We start from the raw sequence: 7,697 nt of genomic DNA, 5'->3' as shown, positions 1-7,697 counted from the left end.
CTCCGGTTTATTTAGACACCGGAGGGGGCTAGGGTTACACAAGGTCGGTTACAAAGGAGGAGATATACATATCCGTATTTCCTAGCTTGCCTTCCACGCCAAGTAGAGTCCCATCCGGACACGAGACGAAGTCTTCAATCTTGTATCTTCATAGTCCAACAGTCCGGCCAAAGGGTATAGTCCGGCTGTCCGGAGACCCCCTAATCCAGGACTCCCTCACCCACACCCTCCTCCGTCCGCCACCCAGCCGGAGCCTCTTCCCCGACGACGTCGTCCACAGCAACACCTCAACGTCCCTCATCCACCGTACCAGTTGAGGATCCATCGTCGATCTCGTCGTCCCGCCAGTTCAGCCACCCCGTCCTCCACCTCCAAGGAGCTGCCCCGATGTTCCCCTCGTCTTTCGCACCACCTCCATTCCCACAACGCCGTCTTCACCTGCACCATCAGAAGAGCATCATCATCACCATTTCATCGGATGAAGCTGAGGCCTAATCGGCGCCACCAAAGAGGTTGTACACTAATCGCCGCATTTTCTTCTTGATTCGATCTCACGGTGCTGCCGGCGGTTGGTCCTGAGCCGACATGGTGCGGCTCCATCCACGGCGGCGTCACCGGCCACTTCCTCCATGGTGTCGCTTCCTCGCGGCGACGTCCACATTAGTAGGAGCTATTGTTGCTTTAGCTCTTGCTCGCGCTGCTGCTCTGCTCTTGCTCTCGGTCCCCTGCCTGGTTTGCTCTTGCTATTGCTCTTGCTCACACTGCCGCTCTCGCTCTTGATCTTGCTTGCGATGCTGATCCAATTTAGCTACACTTCAGTCGACTGAATCGAATTTTGGGTCAGTCGATTTTCAGGGGGTGGAGGGGCTCGCCGAAGCTAAGGAAGAACCAGCCACAGCAGGGAGGGGGCTCACCGAAGAGGTACCCCACTATCTATCTTAGGGTGGGGGCGGTGGTCGCCGGCGGTGGTCGGGCAATGGCGTGGGGATCGTCGGAGAAAAATCTTGGCACGGGGAGGGCCTAGAGGGATGGCCGGGGCGGCGGCGGCGGACCGGTGATACGTCTCCAATGTATCTATAATTTTTGATTGCTCCATGCTATATTATCTACTGTTTTGGACATTACTCGGCTTTATTATCAACTTTTATATTATTTTTGGGACTAACCTATTAAATAAGGCCCAGCCCAGAATTGCTGTTTTTGCCTGTTTTAGGGTTCCGAAGAAAAGGAATATCAAACGAAGTCCAAACGGAATGAAACCTTCGGGAACGTGATTTTCTCACCGAATACAACTCAGGAGATTTGGACCCTACATCAAGCCAACTAATAGGAGGCCATGAGGTAGGGGGCACGCCCGCCCGCCCCAGGCGCGCCCTCCACCCTCGTGGGTCCCTTGTTGCTCCACCGACGTACTCCTTTCTCCTATATATATCCACGTACCCCCAAACGATCAGAACATGAGCCAAAACCCTAATTCCACCGCCGTAACTTTCTGTATCCACGAGATCCTGTCTTGGGGCCTATTCCGGAGCTCCGCCGGAGGGGGCATCGATCACAGAGGGCTTCTACATCAACACCATAGCCTCTCCAATGAAGTGTGAGTAGTTTACCTCAGACCTACGGGTCCATAGTTAGTAGCTAGATGGCTTCTTCTCTCTTTTTGGATCTCAATACAATGTTCTCCCCCTCTCTTGTGGAGATCTATTCAATGTAATCTTCTTTTTGCGGTGTGTTTGTTGAGACCGATGAATTGTGGGTTTATGATCAAGTCTATCTAATAATATTTGAATCTTCTCTGAATTCTTTTATGTATGATTGGTTATCTTTGCAAGTCTCTTCAAATTATCAGTTTGGTTTGGCCTACTAGATTGATCTTTCTTGCAATAGGAGAAGTGCTTAGCTTTGGGTTCAATCTTGCGATGTCCTTTCCCGGTGACAGTAAGGGCAGCAAGGCACGTATTGTATTGTTGCCATCGAGGATAACAAGATGGGGTTTTCTTCATATTGCATGAGTCTATCCCTCTACAGCATGTCATCTTGCTTAAGGCGTTACTCTGTTTTTAACTTAATACTCTAGATGCATGCTGGATAGCGGTCGATGAGTGGAGTAATAGCAGTAGATGCAGGTAGGAGTCGGTCTACTTGTCTCGGACGTGATGCATATATACATGATCTTCCCTAGATATTCTCATAACTATGCTCAATTCTGTCAATTGCTCAACAATAATTTGTTCACCCACCGTAGAATACTTATGCTCTCGAGAGAAGCCACTAGTGATACCTATGGCCCCCGGGTCTATCTTTATCATATTAATCTCCTACTACTTAGTTATTTACTTAGTTATTTACTTTGCCTTTATTTTACTTTGCATCTTTATCATAAAAATACCAAAAATATTATCTTATCATATCTATCATATCTCACTCTCGTAAGTGGCCCTATAGGGATTGACAACCCCTATTTGCGTTGGTTGCGAGGATTTATTTGTTTTGTGCAGGTACGAGGGACTCGCGCGTAGCCTCCTACTGGATTGATACCTCGGTTCTCAGAAACTGAGGGAAATACTTACGCTACTTTGCTGCATCATTGCTACCTCTTGAGCTTGCGTTGGATTTCCCCTAAGAGGAAAGGATGATGCAGCAGAGTAGTGTAAGTATTTCCCTCAGTTTTTGACAACCAAGGTATCAATCCAGTAGGAGGCCACGCTCAAGCCCCTCGTACCTGCACAAAACGATAGCTACTCGCAACCAACGCGATTAGGGGTTGTCAATCCCTTCACGGTCACTTACGAGAGTGAGATCTGATAGATATAATATTTTTGGTATTTTTGGTATAGAGATGCAAAGTGAAAAGTAAAAAAGCAAAGCAAGATTAAAGTGATGGAGATTGATATGATGAGAATAGACCCGGGTGCCATAGGTTTCACTAGTGGCTTCTCTCAAGAGCATAAGTATTCTACGGTGGGTGAACAAATTACTGTTGAGCAATTGACAGAATTGAGCATAGTTATGAGAATATCTAGGCATGATCATGTATATAGGCATCACGTCCGTGACAAGTAGACCGAAACGATTCTGCATCTACTACTATTACTCCACTCATCGACCGCTATCCAGCATGCATCTAGAGTATTAAGTTAAAGACAGAGTAACACTTTAAGCAAGATGACATGATGTAGAGAGATAAATTCATGCAATATGAAATAAAACCCCATCTTGTTATCCTCGATGGCAACGATGCAATACGTGCCTTGCTGCCCCTTCTGTCACTGGGAAAGGACACCGCAAGATCGAACCCAAAGCTAAGCACTTCTCCCATGGCAAGAGCTACCAATCTAGTTGGCCAAACCAAACGGATAATTCGAAAAGACTTGCAAAGATAACCAATCATACATAAAATAATTCAGAGAAGATTCAAATATTATTCATAGATAGACTTGATCATAAACCCACAATTCATCGGTCTCAACAAACACACCGCAAAAAGAAGAAGATTACATCGAATAGATCTCCACGAGAGAGGGGGAGAACTTCATATTGAGATCCAAAAAGAGAGAAGAAGCCATCTAGCTAATAACTATGGACCCGAAGGTCTGAGGTAAACTACTCACACTTCATCAGAGAGGCTATGGTGATGTAGAAGCCCTCCGTGATGACGGCCCTCTCCGGCGGAGCTCCGGAACAGGCCCCAAGATGGGATCTCATGGATACAGAAAGTTGCGGCGGTGGAATTAGGTTTTTGGCTCCATCTCTGTTTGTTTGGGGGTATGTAGGTATATATAGGAGGAAGAAGTATGTCGGTGGAGCTTCGGTGGGCCCACGAGGGTGGGGGGCGCGCCTGGGGGTGTAGGGCGCGCCCCCTACCTCGTGCCCACCTTGAAGCTTCCTTGGCATAGGGTCCAAGTCTCCTGGGTCATATTCGGGAAGAAAATCACGTTCCAGAAAGGTTTATTCCGTTTGGACTCCGTTTGATATTCCGTTTCTTCGAAACACTGATATAGGACAAAAAATAGCAATTCTGGGCTGGGCCTCCGGTTAATAGGTTAGTCCCAAAAACAATATAGAAGTGGAAAATAAAGCCCAATATAGTCCAAAACTGTAGATAATATAGCATGGAGCAATCAAAAATTATAGATACGTTGGAGACGTATCAGTATCCCCAAGCTTAATTCCTGCTCATCCTCGAGTACGTAAATGATAAAAAGAGAAATTTTGATGCGGAGTGCTACTTGGCATAATTTCAATGCAAATCTTCTTAATTGTGATATGAATATTCAGATTCGAAAGATTCAAGACAAAAGTTTATGTTGACATAAAAATAATAATACTTCAAGCATACTAACAAAGCAATTATGTCTTCTCAAAATAACATGGCCAAAGAAAGTTATCCCTACAAAATCATATAGTATAGCTATGCTCTATCTTCACCACACAAACTATTTAAATCATGCACAACCCCGATGACAAGCCAAGCAATTGTTTCATACTCTAACTTTTTTCAAAACTTTTTCAATCTTCACGCAATACATGAGCGTGAGCCATGGATATAGCACTATATGTGGAATATAATGGTGGTTGTGGAGAATACAAAAGGAGGGGAAGATAGTCTCACATCAACTAGGCGTATCAGCGGGCTATGGAGATGCCCATCAATAGATATCAATGTGAGTGAGTAGGGATTGCCATGCAACGGATGCACTAGAGATATAAGTATATGAAAGCTCATCAAAAGAAACTAAGTGGGTGTGCATCCAACTTGCTTGCTCATGAAGACCTAGGGCATTTTGAGGAATCCCATCATTGGAATATACAAGCCAAGTTCTATAATGTAAAATTCCCACTAGTATATGAAAGTGACATAACGAGAGACTCTCTATCATGAAGATCATGGTGCTACTTTGAAGCACAAGTGTGGTAAAAGTATAGTAACATTGTCCCTTTTCTCTTTTTCTCTCATTTTTTTCTTTCTTTTTTTATTTGGGCCTTTTCTTTTTTTATATGGCCTCTTTTCTTTCTCTCTTTTTTTATTTGGGCTTCGTTGGCCTCTTTTATTTTCGTCCGGAGTCTCATCCCGACTTGTGGGGGAATCATAGTCTCCATCATTCTTTCCTCACTTGGGACAATGCTCTAAAAATGATGATCATCACACTTTTATTTTTCTTACAACTCAACAACTCGATACTTAGAACAAAATATGACTCTATATGAATGCCTCCGGCAGTGTACCTGGATATGCAATGAATCAAGAGTGACATGTATGAAAGAATTATGAACGGTGGCTTTGCCACAAAAACGATGTCAACTACATGATCATGCTAGCAATATGACAATGATGGAGTGCGTCATGATAAAACTGGATGGTGGAAAGTTGCATGGCAATATATCTCGGAATGGCTATGGAAATGCCATAATAGGTAGGTATGGTGGCTGTTTTAAGGAAGGTATATGGTAGGTGTATGATACCGGCGAAAAGTGCGCAGTATTAGACAGGCTAGCAATGGTGGAAGGATGGGAAAAGTGCATATAATCCATGGACTCAACATTAGTCATAAAGAACTCATATACTTATTGCAAAAAATCTAGAAGTTATCAAAGCAAAGTATTACGTGCATGCTCCTAGGGGGATAGATTGGTAGGAAAAGACCATCGCTCGTCCCCGACCGCCACTCATAAGGAAGACAATCAATAAATACATCATGCTCCGACTTCATCACATAATGGTTCACCATACGTGCATGCTACGGGAATCACAAACTTTAACACAAGCATTCTTTAAATTCACAACTACTCAACTAGCATGACTCTAATATTATCACCTCCATATCTCAAAACAATTATCATGCTTCAATCTTTTCTTAGTATTCAACGCACTCAAAAGAAAGTTTCACAAATCTTGAATACCAAGCATATTATTATTAAGCAAATTACCATGCTATTAAGAGACTCTCAAACTAATTTAAGTGAAGCATGAGAGATCAATAGTTTCTTTAAAACAAATCCCCCACCGTGCTCTAAAAGATCTAAGTGAAGCATATAGAGCAAAATTATAATGCTCAAAAGATATAAGTGAAGCACATAGAGCAAAATTACATAGCTCAAAAGATATAAGTGAAGCACATAGAGCAAAATTATAATGCTCAAAAGATATAAGTGAAGCACATAGAGTATTCTGTCAAATTTTAATTCATGTATGGCTCTCTCAAAAGGTGTGTACAGAAAGGATGATTGTGGCACACTAAAACACAAAGACACAAATAATACAAGACGCTCCAAGCAAAACACATATCATGTTGGTGAATAAAAATATAGTTCCAAGTAAATTACCGATGGAAGTGGACGAAAGAGGGGATGCCTTCCGGGGCATCCCCAAGCTTTGAATTTTTGGTGTCCTTGGATTATCTTGGGGGTGCCATGGGCATCCCCAAGCTTAGGATCTTGCCACTCCTTGTTCCATAATCCATCAAAAGAATTCACCCAAAACTTGAAAACTTCACAACACAAAACTCAATAGAAATCTCGTGAGCTCCGTTAGAGAAAGAAAACAAAAGACCACTTCAAGGTAATGTAATGAACTCATTATTTATTTATATTGGTGTTAAACCTACTGTATTCCAACTTCTCTATGGATTATAAACTATTTTACTAACCATAGATTCATCAAAATAAGCAAACAACACACGAAAAACAGAATCTGTCAAAAACAGAACAGTCTGTAGTAATCTGTAACTAACGCAAACTTCTGGAACCCCAAAAATTCTAAAATAAATTGCTGGACGGGAGGAATTTATCTATTAATCATCTGCGAAAAGAATTAACTAAATATCACTTTCCAAATAAAAATGACAGCAGTCCTCGTGAGCGCTAAAGTTTCTGTTTTTTACAGCAAGTTCAACAAGACTTTCCCCAAGTCTTCCCAACGGTTCTACTTGGCACAAACACTAATTAAACACAAAAAACACAACCAAAACAGAGGCTAAATAATTTATTTATTACTAAACAGGAGCAAAAATCAAGGAATAAAAATAAAATTGGGTTGCCTCCCAACAAGCGCTATCGTTTAACGCCCCTAGCTAGGCATAAAAGCGAGGATAGATCTAGGTATTGCCATCTTTGGTAGGCAATCCATAAGTGGCTCTCATGATAGTTTCATATGGCAATTTTATTTTCTTTCTTGGAAAGTGTTCCATGCCCTTTTTTAATGGAAATTGAAATCTAATATTCCCTTCCTTCATATCAATAATCGCACCAACCGTTCTAAGGAAAGGTCTACCAAGAATAATAGGGCAAGAAGGATTGCAATCTATATCAAGAACAATGAAATCTACGGGCACATAATTCCTATTTGCAACAATAAGAACATCATTAATCCTTCCCATAGGTTTCTTAATAGTAGAATCCGCAAGATGCAAGTTTAGAGAGCAATCATCAAAATCGCGGAAATCTAGCAAATCACACAAAGTTTTGGGGATAGTGGAGACACTAGCACCCAAATCACACAAAGCATAAAACTCATGATCTTTAATTTTAATTTTAATAGTTGGTTCCCACTCATCATAGAGTTTTCTAGGGATAGAAACTTTCAACTCAAGTTTTTCTTCATAAGATTGCATCAAGGCATCAACAATATGTTCGGTGAAGGCTTTCTTTTGACTATAAGCATGTGGAGAATTTAGCACGGATTGCAACAAGGAAATACA

Source organism: Triticum aestivum, chromosome 3A, assembly GCF_018294505.1.
Source record: "Triticum aestivum cultivar Chinese Spring chromosome 3A, IWGSC CS RefSeq v2.1, whole genome shotgun sequence".
Lineage (NCBI taxonomy): Eukaryota > Viridiplantae > Streptophyta > Magnoliopsida > Poales > Poaceae > Triticum > Triticum aestivum.
This window is presented reverse-complemented; position numbering follows the sequence as displayed.